The 22,302-nt window shown below is 46.5% G+C and overlaps 4 non-coding genes across 4 annotated transcripts; all 4 read left to right on the forward strand.

Moving 5' to 3' along the window:
* The first annotated feature begins 215 nt into the window (after nt 1–215).
* trnas-aga (transfer RNA serine (anticodon AGA)) lies at nt 216–297 on the forward strand. The gene has a single exon. It is a non-coding gene; the product is annotated as a tRNA-Ser (tRNA).
* A 10,323-nt stretch (nt 298–10,620) lies between these two features.
* trnag-ucc (transfer RNA glycine (anticodon UCC)) lies at nt 10,621–10,692 on the forward strand. Its single transcript has one exon. It is a non-coding gene; the product is annotated as a tRNA-Gly (tRNA).
* Nucleotides 10,693–15,820: 5,128 nt separating this feature from the next.
* On the forward strand, nt 15,821–15,937 carry LOC148631409 (U5 spliceosomal RNA). The gene has a single exon (XR_015934742.1). It is a non-coding gene; the product is annotated as a U5 spliceosomal RNA (small nuclear RNA).
* Nucleotides 15,938–19,073: 3,136 nt separating this feature from the next.
* trnas-cga (transfer RNA serine (anticodon CGA)) lies at nt 19,074–19,155 on the forward strand. The gene has a single exon. It is a non-coding gene; the product is annotated as a tRNA-Ser (tRNA).
* The last annotated feature ends 3,147 nt before the right edge of the window (nt 19,156–22,302 follow it).

Here is a 22,302-nt window from a genome sequence, read left to right on the forward strand (position 1 = left end):
TGTGTGTAACAAAGTGGCATTTTCATGTCCGGACGGGGAGACTTTATCATTCCGACATGAAGCCACCCTTAAGTCCTCTGAGGCGTGTCTGTCTGCAAGGCTTGTATTTTGGAAATGTTTTTTTGAAACGGAGAACGACTTTGAAATAGGCTTCCGCCGGCGCCTCGCGATCCAGGTAAGATTGTATCAAAAACGCAGCCGCGGCGGGGCTTGCTGTAGTCGTGGCCGAGTGGTTAAGGCGATGGACTAGAAATCAATTGGGGTCTCCCCGCGCAGGTTCGAATCCTGCCGACTACGTTGTCCACCTCCTGTCGTTGTGTTCCGGCGCAAGCAAAGAAACGTGCCTCTTTGCTGTTCCTGGTGGTTTTAAAACGCCAAATCGCTTGTACCCGCTGCCTTGGAAATAAATTCTTCAGCGTCTGCGAATGGCATTTTGCAGCTGGAAGCAGATGTCGACGCTTTTTGCACAGAGCACCAAAAAAGCGTCTTTTTTGAAGGCCCAGGCACTGAGCATTGGTGGTTCAGTGGTCGAATTCTTGCCTGCCCCGCTGGAGGCTCGGGTTCGATTCCCGGCCAATGCAGTGGCTTTTGCAGCGAGCGGCTCCATCACTTGCATCCCCTTGCAACTCGCAACTGAAAACCCACTGAAGCTAAGCAGGTGTGAGCCAGGTCAGTACCCGGATGAGGGTGAGCTACAGGGAAAAACAAAGCTTCCAGCTGGAAGCGGTGTTAATGGTGCCGGCGGGGGGGCGCTCACCCTGAGGTCTGTGCGGGTCCTAATGCCCCAGTATAGTGACGGATATGCTGTGTTGTAAAAGGGCGCTGTCTTTTGGATGAGATGTAAAACCGAGGTCACAGCGCTCTGTGGTCATTCAAAATGACCACCAAAACCTTTGACAAAAGCTCTTGGTAATTGATGGTCTTCAATAATGCTTCTCCTTTAGGTACATTTTAAATCAGCTGAAAAATGCTGTGAAATGGGGGGGCACTTCAGGCCAGTGTAGGATTTGGGTTACAAGAACCATGAAACTGCACGAGAAAGCCCGTACACTGAATTACACGGCTTTCTATTCAAAGGAGGGCAAAAGAAATTCCCTGAGTTTGATTTTTTGCAGCACAGAGAGGAGCACTGTCGTGAGGCCGGTTAGCTCAGTTGGTTAGAGCGTGGTGCTAATAACGCCTAAACGTACGGGCCAGGTCCTTTTCTCCTTTCTTACCAAAGCTGTTAGGTTCCTTTCCGTGGTGAGATGGGTTGTCATGCAACACTGCCACATAGTGCCGACAGACAAGAGTGTTGCGGGAGAAGAGAAAAGTGTTTGAAGATTTAAGAGTGTCTTAGGTGGAGCCAAAATCAAGTGTCACAAATGAAAGTGGTTGGATTTCCAATGTTTAATATGGTAAAAATAAGCGGAAGTTATTTGCCGGTCCGGCACAGTCTGCCATGCTTTTGTCATATACTGTAAAGTGGTGTCGAACTGGGTGTCGAACTGGATCCTCACCATTTGCATATGTGAGGCTCCAGTTATACATCGAGTGTCACATTAAATGACAAAAATGAAGAGAGTTAAAGCAGCTGGAGAGGTTTTCTTACAACTTTTGAGCTGACACAGTTTTGGAAAATGTTTCCTTCACGCTGCACTGTACAATATAGGCAGCCAAGAGTCTCCAAAACAAAACAGAATTGACAGATAGGAGAAAATTCCCACTCGTCCTGAAGTTCCCAAAATCCAGCACTGAGCGTAAACAAAGTGTCTAAGTAGCGTGGGAATGCTAACACTAACCCTAGCTGGAGTTTGAGCAAACCAGCACTGAGCGTAAAAAGATGAGTCAAAGTAACGTCTAATCGGATTAGTTTCCTTAGAGCTGGTTCAGAGTTTGCTCAAGAGTTTACCTTTCACAGATGCGCAAAGAAGAATGTTGGGGGTGCACGCTTCAAGGCACCTTACAGCTGTAGAGACTGATTCGAGACGATTCATGGCGTGTGCTCGTTCCCATATACCGTACGCCCCGGGGTGCAGTGCTAGGATGACGTACAATACCGCTTGGGCACGTAACGGCGTTATATGCAAGTGCGGGACGTGAGGGTTTTCGTTTGTTCGTTTTGTTTTGCTCTGCTTTCCTTTGTTTTGCTTTCCATCGCGTTGGTAAGAGCGTAAATAAAAAGGCGATTCCTGCATCTACCACTAAGGTAAGAGCTATTTCAAGTGCGGCGTGGTGCGGCTTTTCAAATGCTCAACAGGATGACTTCGCATGCACGCGTGCTTTCATGCAGTCGTGTGTGCAACCATGTCTGCTTACGTGCAAACGGGCGTGGTTTCATGTATGCAAAAAACTTTCCTGGGCTCTTCTGAAGCACATAAAATTATTTGGAGATATACATTTGTCTTGTTTTCCTCTTAGGCTCTAGAATTGATAACTTTTTTTTCATTTTTGGCATTTTTCATAATTTTCTAGAAAGTGGTTGCAAGCCCGATATCATGCAAAGAAACTTCAGGATTCGGGGATCAGTCAATGGATTTTCTTCAAAGTTGGATTTTTGCACTCTGTTGACCAAGAGATGTTGTTCTATAATGTTTTTTTTTTCAAATTTAAAAATATCATTTTTTCATGGAGCTTTGAAGGGGATGGATTCACCCTCCTTTAGCCAGGACAGAGCTCCAGGAGCCTGGGTAGGATTCTAGCTTTCTCCCCTTGCAGGCACCTGGCACAGAAGACAATATTTTTTTCCTTAAAATCTTTTTTTTTGTGTTCCTTGTTGTTCCAAACTTAATTTTAATCACTTTTAATTAGAGATTTTATTAAAAATAGTGCAATAAATGACTAATTTCACAAAAATTAATGTAATATAAAACGGATGTTTTCAACTTTATTGTAGTGTTTTAGAAACTAATATGTCTTCAAAAATGGTTGTTTTTCACTCCTATGAATGAAAACTGTTGTTATATGATGTTTTTTTTTTCAAATTTTAAATGATCATTTTTTCATGGAGCTTTGAAGGGGATGGATTCACCCTCCTTTAGCCAGGACAGAGCTCCAGGAGCCTGGGTAGGATTCTAGCTTTCTCCCCTTGCAGGCACCTGGCACAGAAGACATCATTTTTTTCCTTAAAATCTTTTTTTTTTGTGTTCCTTGTTGCTCCAAACTTAATTCTATTCACTTTTAATTAGAGATTATATTAAAAATAGTGCAATAAATGACTAATTTCACTAAAAATACTAAAAGTAATATAAAACGGATGTTTTTAACTTTATTGTAGTGTTTTAGAAACTAATATGTCTTCAAAAATGGTTATTTTTCACTCCTAGGAATGAAAGCTGTTGTTATATGATGTTTATTTTCAAATTTTGAAAAAGCAAAGGATTCTAGCTTTCTCCCCTTGCAGGCATCGGACACAGAGAACCTCATGGTTTTCCTAAAAATCATTTTTTATGTTCCCTGGTGTTCCAAACTTAGTTTTAATCAATTTTAATTTGTTATGTTACAAACAGGGTAATAAAGTCTTAATTGGACTATAACTAATGTCATATTGTCTGCTACAAAACTGATATTTTCAGCTCTATTGTAGAGATTCTAGAATCAACTAATAAAGAATTGAAATAAAAAAAGGGCATAAGAAGACATTACCAACAACGACCACATGATGGAGATATTGTCTAGACATTACCAACAACGACCACAAGATGGAGATATTGTCTAGACATTACCAACAACGACCACAAGATGGAGATATTTTCCAAAGAGGCAAGAGGGGCAAAGCTGCGATAAGGTAAAATCATTTTTTGAAAGAGATTGTTGTCAGAATGCACATCCGTATCCCAAACAGAATCTCTAGTAAAATATGATCATTTGTGAAACAGGCAAATGAGTGTCAGCTACAATATGATTGCTACATATCTGCATTTGTTGGTATTTAAGGAGTAAGAGTGCAGGTTTAAACCTGCGATCCAGTGTGTTGAAGAATTTCACAACACTACCTCTAGCACATATCTAAATAAATCCTCATAATGATTATTGCCCTGGGCATGTACCAAAAAAGCAGTGAGCATATATATATATATCACTGGGTTGAAGCTAGAAACACAGAATAACTGCAAACACATCCTAAATACAGTGTTCCAGCACCTTTGACCTCATCCAGAACGTATCATTTCTTGAAAGGGATTGCTGTCCGAATGCACATCTGAATCCCAAACAGAATCTCTAGTAAAATACGATCATTTGTGAAACAGGCAAATGACTGTCTCAGGGGCCCATTTCTCATTGTCAGACACATGTATGCAATGCTTTCACTGTGCATTGAGCAATAGGGATCAAAAACACCGCAGGTAAGGTTAGAAGTCATGTTCTATGATCATTTCTTTCAGCATTAGGGACTAAATATACTAAACGTATGATGCTAAAATGTTATTTTTACATATATTAATGTAATAAATGATTGCTTATGCTTTATAAACAAATCTAATTATAATAAAAGCTTAAGTTTTGTATTTATCTTGTACCATAGAACATGATTTTCTTTGTATTTCAAGCCCACAAAGTGTCCAAATGATGCACCTTTGACCTCATCCAGAACGTATCATTTCTTGAAAGGGATTGCTGTCCGAATGCACATCTGAATCCCAAACAGAATCTCTAGTAAAATACGATCATTTGTGAAACAGGCAAATGACTGTCTCAGGGGCCCATTTCTCATTGTCAGACACATGTATGCAATGCTTTCACTGTGCATTGAGCAATAGGGATCAAAAACAGAATGGAAACAGATGAGGATGGGATTTGAACCCATGCGTGCAAAGCACAATGGATTAGCAATCCATCGCCTTAACCACTCGGCCACCTCGTTAACAAAACTGGGCTGTCCCAACTGGGTTGGCGCGCTCCAGATGATCTTTTTCTTTTTTTTCCCTCGTACTCGAGGGTCATTTTCCTGTTCCACATGCGATTTCAACATTTTCCTTGGGAGATGTCAAGCCAGCAAGCCACTGCTGTGGTTCAGTGGCCAGCGTGGAGTTCAGTGGCCCTGTTGTACACAGAAAGCACATTGAGCTCCTTGGACATGAAAAGTTCCAGATAAAAGCCATTTGTCATCCTTTCTCTTGGTGTCGATGTTGCTATTGTATGTAAAGGTGGCAACTTGCTCAGCGAGCAGGTGGAGCACACACCGAATGCAGATGTGTCTGAGTGGTGTGTCCAAGTGGCTGCAAAAGGACAGCACTCCCGGGGCGCTGTGGCTTAGTTGGTTAAAGCGCCTGTCTAGTAAACAGGAGGCCCTGGGTCTGAATCCCAGTGGATAACCGCCTACGGCTAGACTTAATTAAATGCAAGTATTCATTTCCTGTCTTTAACACGACTTGTTTTTCTTAAAATGGATGCAACTTGCAAAACATGAAATACAAACCTTGCTAATCAGCGCTAGCAGCTGGCAAAAAAAAAGAAGTCAGCAATGTTTTTTTTCTTTAACCTTAACCCTGCTAATGGAGAAGAGTTAAACGACCGAGTCTATGCAGCTTAAACGGTGCGCACGTCGGGTTCTTAGCTGAAAGGGTGGTAAATCACGCTCACCCCAGTCCTTAATCTTTTAAAGAGGATACAAAATTGAACCTAGTCGCCACATCACATACATCCTGTTCAATGATAAAAAGGTAACATCTATCCTCGCTCCAGAGTAAATCTCACGTTGAGGGCATATTTTTTTTCACTTTACCGTGAATCGGGCTCGGCTGCACAGAGGAGAGAGCAGAGCAATGAGGTCACGGGGACAGGGGAGTCACACGCTGGCTGTTTGAACACGCGGAAGATCACTGAGGGATCCACAGTATATGGACCCTCCGTGCGCAATCAGTCCGCACTCCGGACTCTGAAACCTGCCATCCGAGTTAAGATCTCGGCAGAACCTGAAGCGCAGTTCCTTCTTAAAACGTAATCTGGTGAGCATTTCTAGAATCGTACTTGTATAGATGCAGCCTTTAATGTGTTGCTAGGTTAAAATTGATGACTTCTTGTATTTCAGTAGGCAACTGCCCTCTTGATTTTGGATTTAATTTCTTTATTACAGTGGCGCTTTTATGAAGCCAAGGGACCAGGGAGCTGCCCCAGTACTGGGATGGCCAGTTCGAAATCATAGAAACTATTGTCAATTCCAGTCCCATGTCAGTGCGAGCAGGGATTTTGACATCTTGTTTTGCTATGTTCTGCACCAACAGGCAGGTGGCTCGGCCATTCCGTTCCAGTTTGGGGGTACAACAGACTGCTAGGTTCAGTCTGATAAACTGAGCTGATGGTTGGAAGAAAACCATCTCAGCGTCCATTCTCTGTCCCTTCTTTAGGACAAGGCGTACCGGAAACCCTGCTGTTGACGCAGGAACGATCAGGTCCGATTCGTTTACTACCTGGCAGGCCTGAGGAATCGTCTGACCTGACCGAATGTTCTCGGGGTCACCGCTTAGAGAGTGGGCATCTGGGTCCACCCGTTTCCACAGCACACTGTTTACTGTGTCCAGCTGGGCGCCCAGTCGAACCAATAGGTCTGCACCAATGCAGACCGAATGGGTCAGCTGAGGTGCTACCTGGAAGTAGTGAGCAAACTTCCTTTTTCCGATGGAGATGGAAGCTACACAGCTTCCTTTGCTCCAAATGGACCTATGAGGTGGGGGTGCCCACCACAGAACCTGTGACTGCGTCACCAGGGTCACCTGACAGCTTCGCGACAGGTCCTCGAACAGACCTTCACTGATTATGGACTTCTCAGAGCTGAGGCTAAGAATTACATCATCAACCTGCACTTCTGCCACCTGGACCCCCTCCCACCACCATGGGGTGGTAGTCCTGGACCCCCTGAGGTACCAGGGTGCACAGAAAGGACTCCCATTCATTACCGGACAGGGAGATCCACTCTTCTTCAGGGATGAAAAGGGGGTGTGCTTTACCTGGCGGGTCAAGCAGCTGCTCGGAGCACTGCTCCTGTAGTTGGGAGACCGTGGGAGTGCTGGCCTGGGCAGGACTTCCCTGTAGTTTTGGAAAGCAAGAAGAGACATTTATTCTCGTCCAGAGGAACCAGGAGGAACCTCCAACTCAGCTATAGTGTTCAGTGGGCACTGTGTGATCACAGCATAACCACTGAATCCCCCTTTTTGCTGTGCAACAGGCTTAGGGTTTTTGACCTGAACCCACAATTTTCCACGCTGGCAGTCCACCAGAGGCTCCAGCCTGTCAAGCAGGTCTTGGCCAATGAGTAGTGGCTCTCTTTTTAACCTAGAGATGTAAACAGGATGCACCATGTTCATTGGCCCGAACCTAAGTGCCACCCACACTCGGTGTGTGATCCTGGCATGATCCTGGGTATAGCTGGAAATATCTATCTTACACGGTTCTACCTTAAGTCTGATGCCTTTTCCTTTCGCTACTCGTTTGAGCTCGCTGAGTAGATCGGCTGACATCAAACTAATTTCAGCCCCAGTGTCAATCAGTGCTTCTCTATCTAAGACGTTTTCAAGAAAAACCTTGATATAAATACGCCTTGCTTTGCCTTTCTGGCTGAGATTCCCTAAGAATTGTTGGAAGCCTGCCTTTTCTTTGACTTCAGGGGCGGGGTCAGCGCCCAACTCAGAGTCACAGCCTTCTTCCAGGCAGGAACCCTCCCACCCAATCAGATAGACTGAGGGAGGGGCTTGGGACGGATCCCCGCCTCCTCCAGTGAGAAGGGGCGTGGTCCCCCTAAGCTCATTCACACTTCTGGCATTCGGTGCGGAAGGTTTACCCTGTCCTGATCTCTCAGGCAGGGCTTGTTCAAGCCTGGCCAGGCGGGCTGCAGTCGACTCCCTTCGTCCAGTCTTATGATAGACTCTGCCTGAGCCCTTGCCTTCCCCGTAGCGCTCACGGCGGCTCTGACGCTTAGTGCGGTCCTGCCTGCCTATTTTGTGCCGGGGCTTAGCGAGCTCAGGAACCTCAGCTGCCTCGAGCTGAGGCGAGTCGTCAACCCTGCTGGCTTTAGTGGCGAACACGGCCGTTTTAGCAGGTTTTCGCTCTGAGGAAGCAGAGACTTCAGCTCCCCAGGCTTTTTGAGCCAACCTTCTAATGTCAGCCATTTTCATCGCTGTGTGTGCATCACAATCATTTTCCTGACTGAGGGATGCAGATTAGCAATGAATAAACCTTTGAAATTCACGTTCTCTTCGCAACCCTCTTCATTCCGCCCTGCAAAATAAGTGCGCCTAAGCCTCTGATAATAGTCGCGAGGGGCTTCAGCTTTTTCGTGCTTAATATGGTGCACAGCAGCCACGGCAGCTATGGGATCGATAAAAGCCGAAAATTCTCCGATCATTGCCTGACACAGCTCCTCAAAGCTATTACAGACTTCCGGTCCTTGTCTAGACATCCACTCGTGGATCGCTCGGCTGGTAGTTTTCCTTACTTACATAGCCTTTTCCTGTTCGGACGCTTCGGGCATAAACTGCAAAGTATATCTCAGCTCATCGATGTAGGTCTCCACATTATTCCCTGACACTGACGGGTCAAACCTTTCTACATCTTTGGCTAACTGCCTCAGGGAGTGGAGGTTAATTTTTACGGTTTCTCCGCGGGCAGGGAGACGGCCGTGATCAGGAGCAGGGGGTCTATGCCTGAACTGACTCGCCCTTGCGTTTCGCGCAGGACTCGGCGATCTCCCCCATGCCGATCCGACCACAGACCCTGGCCGGGAGAAACCTCCTCCCGGCGCGCTGGGTGAGCGCTCCGGGCTGCTAGGTGGGCTGGCATGAAGTGGGATCTAGTCTATTTTGCTTCCAGTACGGCAGCATCTGACTCCTTTTGCCTTTCCTGGCTGAGCTCATTTAAACTCTCAATTTCTTTTTCTTTTTCTTTCGAGCTCCCTTCCAGGTCTCTCCTAGCTACCTCAGCCGCAGTTTCTCTAGCAGACAAGTCATCTAATTTACCTAAAACTTCCCTGAGTCAGTCTTCACTTTCCTCATTTTTCACTCTCTTTTCTCTGATTATATCCAACAACTCGACTCGCTCCACCTTATATCTTTCTAGCGTTCCCTGAAGCTTTTGAAACTTTGTCAGCTCGGACAAAGACAGTTCCAGCTGTTTAGCTAGATTTAAGGTGAAACTCGATAGGACCAGAACTGCGTTCACAGACACTCCTGTGTTAAGCTGGTTCGCTACCTTAGCTACTAAATCTACTTGCAGCTTCTCAATATCATCAAAGTTCAACTTTTCGATACCACTCCAGTAACCAGGATTGTCGTCGCTAGAAATAGTACTTATAAGCGACTCCACTTCAGACATTTTAGCAGCCATTGTCATTACGTCAGAGAAACTTTAAGAGTATTACTTTTTTTTTTCTTTTTCCAAAATACAGTATGGAATCTAGACACCCGAGCAGATGGATTTCCAATCAGCACACGTTACACTAAACGCTAGAAAACAGGGGGATTTCTTTACGCAGTTATCAGCACACCCGGTATTCGCGTATAGAAGCCGCGGTGCTGTGCTGAACTTCAGTTATTCTGTGCGACTGATTCTCATTTCATTCTAAACTCACCCACCCAGGGACGCCATTAAATGTAATGGTTTGATGGGTTTACTGAGACAATTATTAATTGTAGCAGTAATCACAAGGTTGTTCGTTGGGGCTTTTAGAAAATCAATCGTCAGAACAACTAACAACGCACACACAGGGGTTCAATACACTAGATACATTTATTAATATAAATTGTGCACCAAACATATACTAGTCTGCCTGGATACGAGTGGCAGACCTTACTGTGAGGGTTATCAATATACAAGGTATATAATCCCGAAGAGATGCAAACACAAAGAGATACACAACAGAGAATATATGTCAATATATATCGTTCGGTTACCAAATCGCTAATCAGTGTTATTACCCACTGTTACTCTAAACTCGGAAGTAAATACATTACTCATGAATTAAATTGATAACAACTTGTGTTGAGGTACAATTAAATTCTCGAGACGCAATGTAGAACATGGGGTTTACTTATCCACTGTGTATGGATTTGGAATTTCCCGGCACGAACACCAAACCAGCTGACAGGCTCTGTTGCAGCCTCTGTTCCAGCGGTTGTCCAATGGGCGTTGTCCCGGCGTCCTCTGGCTACCGGCCAACCAGTCAAGGTGCAGCTCGGAGTAGGACGGGCGGAGGAATCTGACTGCGGCGCGCAGGGCAGTCGTTGCTCCGAGGGGATCTACCAGCAGTCCGGCTGGCTGGTAGAAAGTCTCTATGCACAGAGTGTGACCGCGAGTCCTCACAAGTCACTCTTGTGCCTGGGAAGAAGCTGGTTCGTTCCCGGTCCAGCACTGCTTCTGAATAAGCTATTCAGGTTGTCGACGAGGGTCCAACTGTAGGGTCCAACTGTCCAACACAAACACAATCTGTGGCGTTTAGCGTGACAGTCTTGCAGGCATCGTGCTGTCTCACTGCAATACTATACCGCTGGAGGAAACAGTCCATCTGGCCTGAAACTCATTTGAACGTCTAGCTACAGCAACTAACAATATCATGATTTATTCAGGATGTGTGGAATCACCACGTCCCGGAGACAGCTTCCGAAATCGTGAGCATTCTCTGGTGGTGTCCTGCAGGGCACCTGTGGGCGTGCGTTGGTGGTATAGTGGTGAGCATACCTGCCTTCCAAGCAGTTAACCCGGGTTCGATTCCCGGCCAACGCAGTGGCGATTGGTTTCAAATGCTGTCATGAGCCTTGGATTGTGACTAGCAAAGCGCAGCCTTTTGAAAAACGGAATGCAAAACAGAATTGAAGGAGAATCTTACAGGGGATTCTGAGCGGTGTCTGCATACACGCAGTCCGATACGGGTGCTGAAAGCTTGAGCTACTCTCAATGTCATGCTGCCTTTCCCCGGAGTAAATCTGTTACATTGAAAGAATGCTTCTGGCAGGTTCAAAAAGGGACCCTTGTTAATTGGAGAAATCAATGATTTCGAATGAATTCTGTATGCGTTAAAAGACAGCTATACACAGAAAACATGCAGGACACTGCTCATGATGTTTCCCGAGCCGAAACACAGTGCGTTTTTCCAAGCCATCTGACAAAGCCCGCCCACTGAAAACTGCAGCAGATCGTGTAAAGACGTTCAACTTTGTAACTACTGCACGCACAGGAAGCAGAATAAATTCCTCTTTTCCGGTTTTATTTATGCGAACCATAAATAAACCAAATAAACCAAGTTGCAAGAGGCCCGCACCCACAGCACAAATTGCGCAGCCTAGGCCACCTCCTCGCCCTGCACGCCACCGCCTCCTGCTGGGCCCACTCTTTCGCACACTCACACGCCACACTAACACTCAAAAGTGTGGGCAAAACAAGAAAACGAGCGCACCGTTTCCTACACATCTGCAGTCACCGTTGCGCATTCGCAGCATGTCCCGGGATGCAATTCGGCCTCATTTGCATAACTCCAGACCGGCAGATCGCCACGCAAGCTCGCGACGTGCGCCTGCCACACACCGAACAAACCTTTTCAGCAATTTCCAAAAAACGGGCCTGCTCGCCTGCCCACAAGGCTCCATCTCTTACCTGCTCTCCAGAGCCTGCTGCCTTCTGTGCTTTTCTCTCGGCACCGCTGCAGCGCACACAACTCCTGCAGCGGGAGGGGGGGAGAAAGTTCCCGCGCTCCGCCGCAGGGAAGGCTCGCTCCGTGCGCACACGTCCTTTCGATGCCAGTCCAACAAGTGCTCCGCATTAGCTGCGTCGGGGCTCCGGGGTGTCGCACCTCACCTCACCTCACCTCGCACTGCCCCCTCCTTGAATGTCTGCCGCTGGGCATGCCCCACTCTCCTCCGCCTTATCTTATCGCGTGTGAGCACCGACAATGGCCACAATGCCGGGGAATGGCACCTGTAAATTAATTCTCTTCTCTTGCAGCCTGAGATCATGTCCTTCTTTTGGCTCCCTCCAGTTCTGATAAAAAATCTCACTCTTAGATTTGTTAATTTTTGCGGATGAAGCCAAAGAGAAACGATCACAGCACTGCAGAGCTCTGCTAATTGAGGCATTGTCAGAGAGGAGCAGGGTCATCCATGTATAGAGATGTCTTTACCTCTCCTCCCCCACTTCCAGGCACTGGTATCCCATTAATGGCCTGATCCTGGCGCAAGGCACAGGCTAAGGGCTCCATAGCCAAAACGAATAACAAGGGGGATAATGGGCAGGCCTGCCTCACCTCTGAACAGACTTCAAAGGGGTGTGATCTATTGCCATTAACCATTACTCTGCTGTTGCTACCTGTGTACAGCAGGTTAATCCACTTTCTCATGATGGGGCAAAAATTCATGTGCTCAAGTACCAATGTTAAGTACTGCCGGTTTAGGCGGTCAAAGGCCTTTTCTAGGTCTACACCTAAAATGCACAGAGGGAGGGAGCGATCCTCTGAGTACAGACAGACATCCCTCAACAAGGCCAGGTTGTCGCTCATCAGGCGTCCTGCTATCCCACAAGTCTGTTCTTTCCCTACCAGTGAGGCCACTACATTTTGTAGGCGCAGGAAAAGGGCTTTGGACAGGATCTTAGTGTCCACGCCTAACAGGCTGAGAGGTCTCCAGTTCTTTATGTCATTCTTTGCTCCTTTCTTAAACAAGAGAGAGATAGTGCCTTCTCTTAAGGAGTCAGGCAGCAATTCTGTCTTATAGCTTCCCTCGAATAGGAGCAGTAGCGGATCCTGAAGCAGATCCCAAAAGGTGCAATAAAATTCTTTAGGGAGCCCGTCAGCACCCGGAGTTTTCCTCTTCTGTAAGCTCTCCATAGCCTGTCTCAGCTCTTCTATTGTCAAATCCCTCTCAAGTACTTCCCTATCTTCTTCACTCAAAACGTTTTCTAGCTTTGAGGTAAAAAAATGAATTTCTTCATCCTTTACCTCTGTAGAGCTGTACAGTCTTGAGTAGAAGGCCTTGGTGCAGGAGAGGATAGCACTCGGCTCTGTTCTCTCTCGTCCCTCCTCATCAACTACACTTTCCATGACAGACTTGGAGCCTACCACTTTCCTGAAAAAGAAGCGAGTACACTTCTCATTTTCTTCCAAGAACTGCACTCTGCTTCTTAACAGCACTCCTCGACTACTTTCTTCGGCTATGCTCCGGATGTCCTTTTTTAAAAGGGTGATATCCTCGAGCACAGCGAAGCCACTGTGCAGCATCGTGTAGAGACGCTGCAGCTGCCTCTGTTTCCTGGCTAGCACTCCTCTCCGTCTGGCAGCAGCCTTCCTTCCCTCAGCCATGAAAAAGGCCTTTGTCCTCATCTTCACCTCCTCCCACCACTCTCCTACTGACCCGTACAGACACTGCAAGGACAGCCACTGTGATAGTTTCTCCTTGTAGCGGGATACTACCCCCTCGTTCTCTAGCAGCTTAGTGTTGAGTTTCCAGAGGCCTGGGCCAAAGACAGTCCCGCCCTTGAGTTCCACTCTACACCCTAAAGCCTGATGATCTGAGAAGAAGACAGGCTGAAGAGTGACCCCAACAACTTTCACTCTCTCTGAGACAAAGCAATAGTCAATTCTGGAGCTGCTATTCCTCCCTGACCATTTATATCCTGCTGTTGTGGGATATATACATCTATATGTGTCTGAGAGTTTAAAGTCTTGAACTAAGTTTTGCAGGGCCAGTGAGCTGGAATCCAATTTTATCGGAGAGCTAGACTGCCTGTCTGTGTGCTCTAAGATACAATTAAAATCCCCTCCCACTATCACGTCTGTGCTACTTAACAATAGGGGAGAGAGTGCCTTGAGTAGCTCCACCCTTCCTCCCACGTCAGTAGGACAATACACATTGATTAGCCGCAGGTTAACGGTCCCCCATTCCACATCCACACACAGCAACCTGCCATCTATGACCCTCTGAATACTTTTCAATTTGAAAGCCCATCCTTTGAAAAGAATGGCCACGGCAGAGGCTCTGTTGTTATTGTCCCCTGACCAAACAGAAGGCCCTTTATCCCACCTATCTTCAAAGCTTTTATACCTCTCTTGATAGGCTAAAGCACACTCCTGCAACATCAACACATCTCCCTCTCTCTGCTGGAGGTAATCAAAGACACACTGGCATTTAACTCTGTCATTGATACCTCTGGTGTTAAGAGAAATTATGTTTAGAGCCATATTACATAAGAAAGTGGAACCAGTCTTTACAAAACACATTTCTCTTCGGTCTCACCTGTTACCTTCTCTTTTTCTTTTTCTTCTTACCAATTTCCTGCCAGCCATCCTCTGAATGAGCCTTCATCAGGGTGGCAGCAGTAAAAGCGTTCACGGAGTCCATTTCAAGGAAGGGGGTAGAGGGAGGGGTGGAGGGGTTCCAGCTGTTCCCATCGCCATGCTCTCCTTCCTCCTCGCTCGGGGAGAAAACAGAGTCATTTTTCCTTTTCCTCAAGTCCAGCTCCTGGTAGCACTGAGGGGAAAGGGGTGCAGCCGATGCACCAGTCTCCTCTTCCCCCTCACCCACCAGCTGTTGCAGATCCTCCGTGACGGACTGGATGGAGGAGAGGAGGGCATCTGTAGCACTTGCAGAGTCTGAGAAAAGCAGCTCCGCTGAATCCTGGGTATCGTCGCTGGACCCGCTCCACCGGTGGGGGCCCCACAATGGCCCTCGTTCTGAGGAGCAGGAGTGGGGGAGGGGTCCTCGCTGTTCTCTGGGGTTTTCAAACCCTCGTGCTTGTCTGGTGCAGTCTGCGGTTGTGGGAGCGTAGTGGATTTCTCTTCCACCGGCCCCGGAGCCACAGCAGGACTGATCCTGGCTGGAGGCTGAGACTCTTTGTTCAACAAGGGTTCTTTGTTTGACTTGTTGTTTGCTTTGGCTTTTCGGGCCGGTTTGGCTGAAACAAGCACTGCCTCATCCTTTCTCATTTTGAGTTTATTGGCGTAGGCTTGAGGGCAGTTCTTAAAAACGTGTCCTTCCGAGCCACATAAATTGCACTTTGGCAGCATTGAACAGTCAGAGGCTAAATGTCCCTGTTTGCCACAGGTCTTGCAGCATTTCACAGTGCAGGACGATGCCAGGTGTCCCACAGCACCACAGCGCCGACGCACCTTTGGTTGTCCCACATAAAAAACATAGCCATTGCAGGCGCCCAGCCGGATTGTAGAGGGCAGGTGCCTTAAGCCTCCATTTACATTGTCCGGTAGCAAGCGAACCTTGAATTTCCTTGCTCCTGTTTTTATACCGTCAACATCTCTAACCTCAGTTCCATGGTGGACTGTGCAGTACTGCTTAAGCCAGGTGTGAATGTCCTCCGTCTTTGCCATTTCCGAGAACATAACAACATGCACCGTTTTCCTCTCTCTCTGTGTCAGAGGCTGCAAGTTGATCTTCTCAAGGGCAGGAACTTTCCCTCTTTTTGCCTCAAACACATCCACACATTGTTCAAACAGAGAATAGGTAGCAAAAACAACCTCAAATGCTTTCTGACCTGGGAGAGCGAAGATGAAATCCAAGTGCCGAGGTTCAAAGCCAAGTTCCTTCTGTAACACTTTTCTGCCTAACTGCATACGATCCATGAAGAGGTCATCCAAAAGCTCAAAACGTACAGCATTCTTCCGGGATCCAAAGGTTGCCATCTCAAACTGCAAAACAAACACTGCTTCCAGAAAACAAGAAAACAATCCAACTACACCAACTACAGGCTGATCAAGGTATCTCCCCTGCCAGGTAAGCCGAGAGCCGCAGGCGATGAGCCCGGAGCTGAACGGGCCCCACTGGCTCGTTTGTAAGGCCAGGTGCATTGCCAACCACGACCGGCAGGGCAGAGGGCTTGAAGGCGGCCTGGGCTCCTGCAGCTGTCCAGCCACGCACTCTGGTTTCTCTTCATCTCGTACAAATCTTTTGCCTTTTACTAAAGATTTCCATGGAGAGGAGCATGAATGAGTTCCATACAATTTTTGTGCTTCCCTGCCTTTGGGTGGGGCGCAGCTGGGCTGGTCAAAGAGAGAAAACAAAACCGCTCACAATCGCTCTTACAATGCAGTAAGTAGCACAGGCTACTTAGGGAGTAGGCTGATGTGTTTAAAAACAACCAGCGCCAGGCAGGAGTCGAACCTCCAAACTCCTAATCCATAGTCAGACACATTATCCATTGCACCACTGACCCTGCTGTGACATTGCAGGACTGTAACCCAGTGAGCTTAGCACTGCAACTAGTAAAATATTACCCCCGGTCCATTCTTTTCCAAAAGTGAGAAACACCTGTTTTCTACATTTTGTCTGTTTTAAAATCATATCTCTTCAAACCAAACCAAGAGTTTGTCTTTTGCACTGATATTCTGATTCATTTCGATTTCAAAGAAAAAAAAACATTACCTTCCAAAGCATCATAAAATTGTCCCTTCCTCCAGACTCTACTTCTCTCTTGTAGTAGTACAGCAGACCTTTCCAGGTGAGCAGATCACAGAGTCCGAAATGAGCTTCCTCCATCAAGCAAAGTACCTGAACATGACTCTGTCATCATAAAAGCGCCCCTGTAATAAAGAAATTAAATCCGAAATCAAGAGGGCAGTTGCCTACTGAAGTTCAAGAAGTCATAAATTTTAACCTAGCAACACATTAAAGGCTGCATCTATACAAGTACGATTCTAGAAATGCTCACCAGATTACGTTTTAAGAAAGAACTGCGCCTCAGGTTCCGCCGAGATCTTAACTCGGATGGCAGGATTCAGAGTCTGGAGTGTGGAATGATGGCGCACGGAGGGTCCACATACTGTGGATCCCTCAGTGATCTTCCGCGTGTTCAAACCGCCAGCGTGTGACTCCCCTGTCCCCGTGACCTCATTGCTCTGCTCTCGCCTCTGTGCAGCTGTGCCCGACTCATGGTAAAGTGGAAAAAAATATGCCCTCAACGTGAGATTTACACTGGAGTGAGGATAGTTGTTACCTTCTTATCGTTGAAACGGATGTATGTGATATGGCGACTAGGTTCTTCTCCATTAGCAGGCTTAAGGTTAAAGAAAAAAACATTGCTGACTTCTTTTTTTTTTGCCAGCCGCGAGCGCTGATTAGCGAGGTTTGTATTTCATATTTTGCAAGTTGCATCCATTTTAAGAAAAACAAGTCGTTCAAGACAGGAAATGAATACTTGCATTTAATTAAGTCTAGACGTATGCGGTTGTCCATAATGACCAGTTCTGTTCGAGAACACAGAACAAAAAAAGGCACCACTGGGATTCAGACGCAGGATCTCTTGTTTACTAAACAGGCGCTTTAACCAACTAAGCCACGGCGCCCTGGGAGTGCTGTCTTTTTGCAGCCACTTGGACACACCACTCAGACACATCTGCATTCGGTGTGTGCTCCGCCTGCTCGCTGAGCAAGTTGCCACCTTTACATACAATAGCAACATCGACACCAAGAGAAAGGATGACAAATGGCTTTTATCTGGAACTTTTCATGTCCAAGGAGCTCAATGTGCTTTCTGTGTACAACAGGGCCACTGAACTCCACACTGGCCACTGAACCACAGTAGTGGCTTGCTGGCTTGACATCTCCCAAGGAAAATGTTGAAATCGCATGTGGAACAGGAAAATGACCCTCGAGTATGAGGGAAAAAAAAGAAAAAGATCAACTGGAGTGCGCCAACCCATGTCAGGACAGCCCAGTTTTGTTGACGAGGTGGCCGAGTGGTTAAGGCGATGGACTGCTAATCCATTGTGCTCTGTACACATGGGGTCGAGTCCCATCCTTGTCGCTCTCCTTGTCTGACACTTGTGCCCGTTCGGTGTTGGCCCTCCTGTTCTTTGCTCCGGTACTAGAGCCGTTCATTTTCTAGCGGTGGCTGAACATGGTATAGTAGCCTAACGTCGGTATCGAGCAGTGACAGTAACAGTATTTACATGCCCGTGCTGCCAAGTGGCTCTGGGTTGATACCGCGTTTTCACTTACTTGCAACGCAAACGGAGAAAGCGATTTTTGACAGTCTCTCGAGAGACTGCACTAGGTGTTTAGGGATAGACTTTGTCAGTTCCCCCTGGGATGATGGCCTCTCAAATAGTTTGTGATTCCTCTAGACGTTTATACAGTAGAAGCCTGCTTCGTGGCTTAAATCCAAGCTAATGTAACGAGTTAGAGGTCTGATGCAGAACTGCGAATTCAATGAACGGGAACAGTACAGTACATTGCACTGTATGTGTGAGGAAAGCTGCCCCCTTCTGTCCTTGTCGACCGAACAGAGGACTGTAAAGGATACCGCCAAGAAACTTTAGGATGCTGGTTGGAATACAGCTCCAAAGAAGCCCCTTTGGGTGTTATGTCATCAAAAAGTAAGAACAGCGACTCTCCCTTTGATCAAATGCGCAACAGAGCTGTTTTCCGTGGAGCAGGTTTCAGACCCGTAGACCTGTTTTATTTGTAGGGCAGGGCGCATTCCCAAATGCGAATCTCCTGTTTTAGAAATGCTTTGGGCGGCGTGAAGTGAAAATAAGAAATGGACTCCAGATGCACATGGAAGCAATCAAGTGTTTCATCCGAGCTGTTTCAAAGACTGCTCAAGAGCTTTCCTTTCACAGAGGCCCAACGATTAATGATGGGGGTGCACCCTTCAATGCGCCTTACGACTCTAGGGAGTGATTGAGACGATTCGTAGCGTGTGCTAATTTCCCTCTATTCCCCGTGTTGCAGTGGTAGGATGACGTAAATTCCTGCTTCGACACGTAATGGCATTATAATCAAGTGCAAGAGCTGAGGGCTTTAGTTTTGTTTCGTTTTCCATGGCGTTTGTAAGCACGCAAATCAAAGGCAATTCCTGTGTCTAACAGGAATGTAAATGCTTTTGAAAGTGCAGTGTGGTGCAGCTTGTAAAATCCTTATCCACATTTGTGGTTTGTTGCTGTTTTTTTTGTCTGCCAAAACTGCATTTTGACATCCGGACGGGGAGACTTTATCATTTGAACGTGAAGCCAGCCTTAAACCCTCTGAGGCGTGTCTGTCTGCCGGCACGTATTTTGTCAAAGGTATTTATTTTTTTTTAACGGAGAGCGACTTTGAAAAGGTTTCCGCAGCCACGTCGCACTCCGTGTTAGATTAAAGGAGGAATGCGGCGATGGCGAACTCGCTGTAGTCGTGGCCGAGTGGTTAAGGCGATGGACTCGAAATCCGTTGGGGACTCCCCGCGCAGGTTTGAATCCTGCCGACTATGGCGTCTGCCGCACGTCTCCTTATGCCTGCGCGGCAAAGGCGAAGTGCCGCTTCTCCTTTCCTGGTACTATAAAAACGCTAAATCGCTTGGCCCCGCTGCCATGGAAATGAGTTCTTCAGATAACCACACATCTTGCGTTCGCACCTCTGGTGTTGTACTTATGCCTTTGAAAACCTAATGAATAAAACTGAAAGAACCGACACAATATATAGGTGCTCGTAAAGCACGCATTAAAGAACTGTTAACAGCAAGGGTTTCAGTGGGTTAACTGAGGAGAAGGCGTGATCGCTAATTGTTGACTTTTTATTTGGTGTTAGAAACACTCTTACTGTGCATGACGTGCAACAAATGTAGCCACAGAAATTGCATCACGCTTTCATGTATGCTATCGCAGACACCAACGTTGCCTAGATAGAAAACCGAAATAGCCGTGGGTTTGCTTGCTGGTCTGAAGGATCTCTCTTCGAATCTCTATCATTTGTCAATGGAAGTAAAAGGCGCTGCAATCTCATACGTTCAGAATCAAACTCGCAGCTGTTGTTCGACTTTATTTCTTGACTAATTACAACTTAGTGTCGCAAGAGCAGTTACATAAACTTGTCTGGTATATTTGAACACAAATGCCGTTCTTCAATTAAAACTAACAGTACATTGTCAGGGACATTCAGTTCTATACAAACAAGAGACAGACAAGAGAATATTTCTACCTTTCATGTGGACTACGTGTTGACTTACTGATCGGAATAATTGAAAAGTTCGGGTTCATAGCCGATGCAGTGCGTGCTAATTAGAACAAAAGCAACGCTGAGCTCTTAGCACCGTACTGAGCCCAGGTGATTTCCTAAAGCTGTCAGGTGCAGTTCATTTACATGAAGGAAATCTCTTACTGAGTACGATTACAATGCAGTAAGTAGCACAGACTACTTAGGGGAGTAGCCCGATGCGTTTAAAAACGACCCGAGCCAGGCAGGAGTCAAACTTACAATCTCCTGATTCGTAGTCAAACGCGTTATCTATTGCGCCACTGGCCGTCGTGTGACATTGCAGGACTGCAACCCGGTGAGCTCAGCACTGCAACTAGTAAACTATTACCCCCGGTCCATTCTTTTCCAAAAGTGAGAAACACCTGTTTTCTACATTTTGTCTGTTTTAAAACCATATTTCTTTAAACCAAACCAAGAGTTTGTCTTTTGCACTGATATTCTGATTCATTTCGATTTCAAAGAAAAAAAAACCTACCTTCCAAAGCATCATAAAATTCTCCCTTCTTCCAGACTCTACTTCTCTCTTTTAGTAGTACAGCAGACCTTTCCAGGTGAGCAGATCACAGAGTCCGAAATGAGCTTCCTCCATCAAGCAAAGTACCTGAACATGACTCTGTCTTCATAAAAGCGCCCCTGTAATAAAGAAATTGAATCTGAAATCAAGAGGGCAGTTACCTACTGAAATACAAGAAGTCATCAATTTTAACCTAGCAACACATTAAAGGCTGCATCTATACAAGTACGATTCTAGAAATGCTCACCAGATTACGTTTTAAGAAGGAACTGCGCCTCAGGTTCCGCCGAGATCTTAACTCGGATGGCAGGATTCAGAGTCCGGAGTGCGGACTGATGGCGCACGGAGGGTCCATATACTGTGGACTGTGGACTATATACTGTGTTATAGACTAGAAGCCTGCTTCATGGCTTAAATCCAAGCTAAGGAAACGAGTTAGAGGTCTGATGCAGAACTGCGAATTCAATGAACGGGAACACTACAGTACATTGCACTGTGTGTGTGAGGAAAGCTGCCCCCTTCTGTCCCTTGTCGACCAAACAGAGGACTGTAAAGGATACCGCCAAGAAACTTTAGGATGCTGGTTGGAATCCAGCTCCAAAGAAGCCCCTTTGGGTGTTATGTCATCAAAAAGTAAGAACAGCGAATCTCCCTTTGATCAAAAGCGCAACAGAACTGTTTTCCGTGGAGCAGGTTTCAGACCCGTAGACCTGTTTTATTCGTAGGGCAGGGCGCATTCCCAAACACGAATCTCCTGTTTTAGAAATGCTTTGGGCGGCGTGAAGTGAAAATAAGAAATGGGCTCCAGATGCACATGGAAGCAATCAAGTGTTTCATCCGAGCTGTTTCAAAGACTGCTCAAGAGCTTTCCTTTCACAGAGGCGCAACGATTAATGATGGGTGTGCACCCTTCAATGCGCCTTACGACTCTAGGGAGTGATTGAGACATACGTAGCGTGTGCTCATTTCCCTCTATTCCCCGTATTGCAGTGGTAGGATGACATAAATTCCTGCTTCGACACGTAACGGCATTATAATCAAGTGCAGGAGCTGAGGGCTTTAGTTTTGTTTCGTTTTCCATGGCGTTCGTAAGCGCGCAAATCAAAGGCAATTCCTGCGTCTAACAGGAATGTAAATGCTTTGGAAAGTGCAGTGTGGTGCAGCTTGTAAAATCCTTGTCCACATTTGTGGTTTGTTGATGTTTTTTCTGTCTGCCAAAGTTCCATTTTGACATCCGGACGGGGAGACTTTATCATTTGAACGTGAAGCCAGCCTTAAACCCTCTGAGGCATGTCTGTCTGCCGGCACGTATTTTGTCAAAGGTATTTATTTTTTTTTAACGGAGAGCGACTTTGAAAAAGTTTCCGCAGCCACCTCGCACTCTGTGTTAGATTATAGGAGGAATGCGGCGGGGGTGAGCTTGCTGTAGTCGTGGCCGTGTGTTTAAGGCGATGGACTTGAAATCCGTTGCGAACTCCCTGCACAGGTTTGAATCCTGCCGACTATGGCGTCTGCCACACGTATCCTTGTGCCTCCCCGGCAAAGGCGAAGTGCCGCTTCTCCATTCCTGGTACTATAAATACGCTGAATCACTTGGCCCTGCTGCCATGGAAATGAGTTCTTCAGATAACCACACATCTTACGTTCGCGCCTCTGGTGCTCTACTTATGCCTTTGAAAACCTAATGAATAAAGCTGAAAGAACTGACACATTATGTAGGTGTTCTTAAAGCACGCAGTAAAGAACTGTTAACAGCAAGGGTTTCAGTGGGTTAACTGAGGAGAAGGCGTGATCGCTAATTGTTGACTTTTTATTTGGTGTTAGAAACACTCTTACTGTGCATGACGTGCAACAAATGTAGCCACAGAA

Source organism: Lepisosteus platostomus, unplaced genomic scaffold (genome assembly GCF_059453375.1).
Source record: "Lepisosteus platostomus isolate fLepPlt1 unplaced genomic scaffold, fLepPlt1.hap1 Scaffold_77_H1, whole genome shotgun sequence".
Lineage (NCBI taxonomy): Eukaryota > Metazoa > Chordata > Actinopteri > Semionotiformes > Lepisosteidae > Lepisosteus > Lepisosteus platostomus.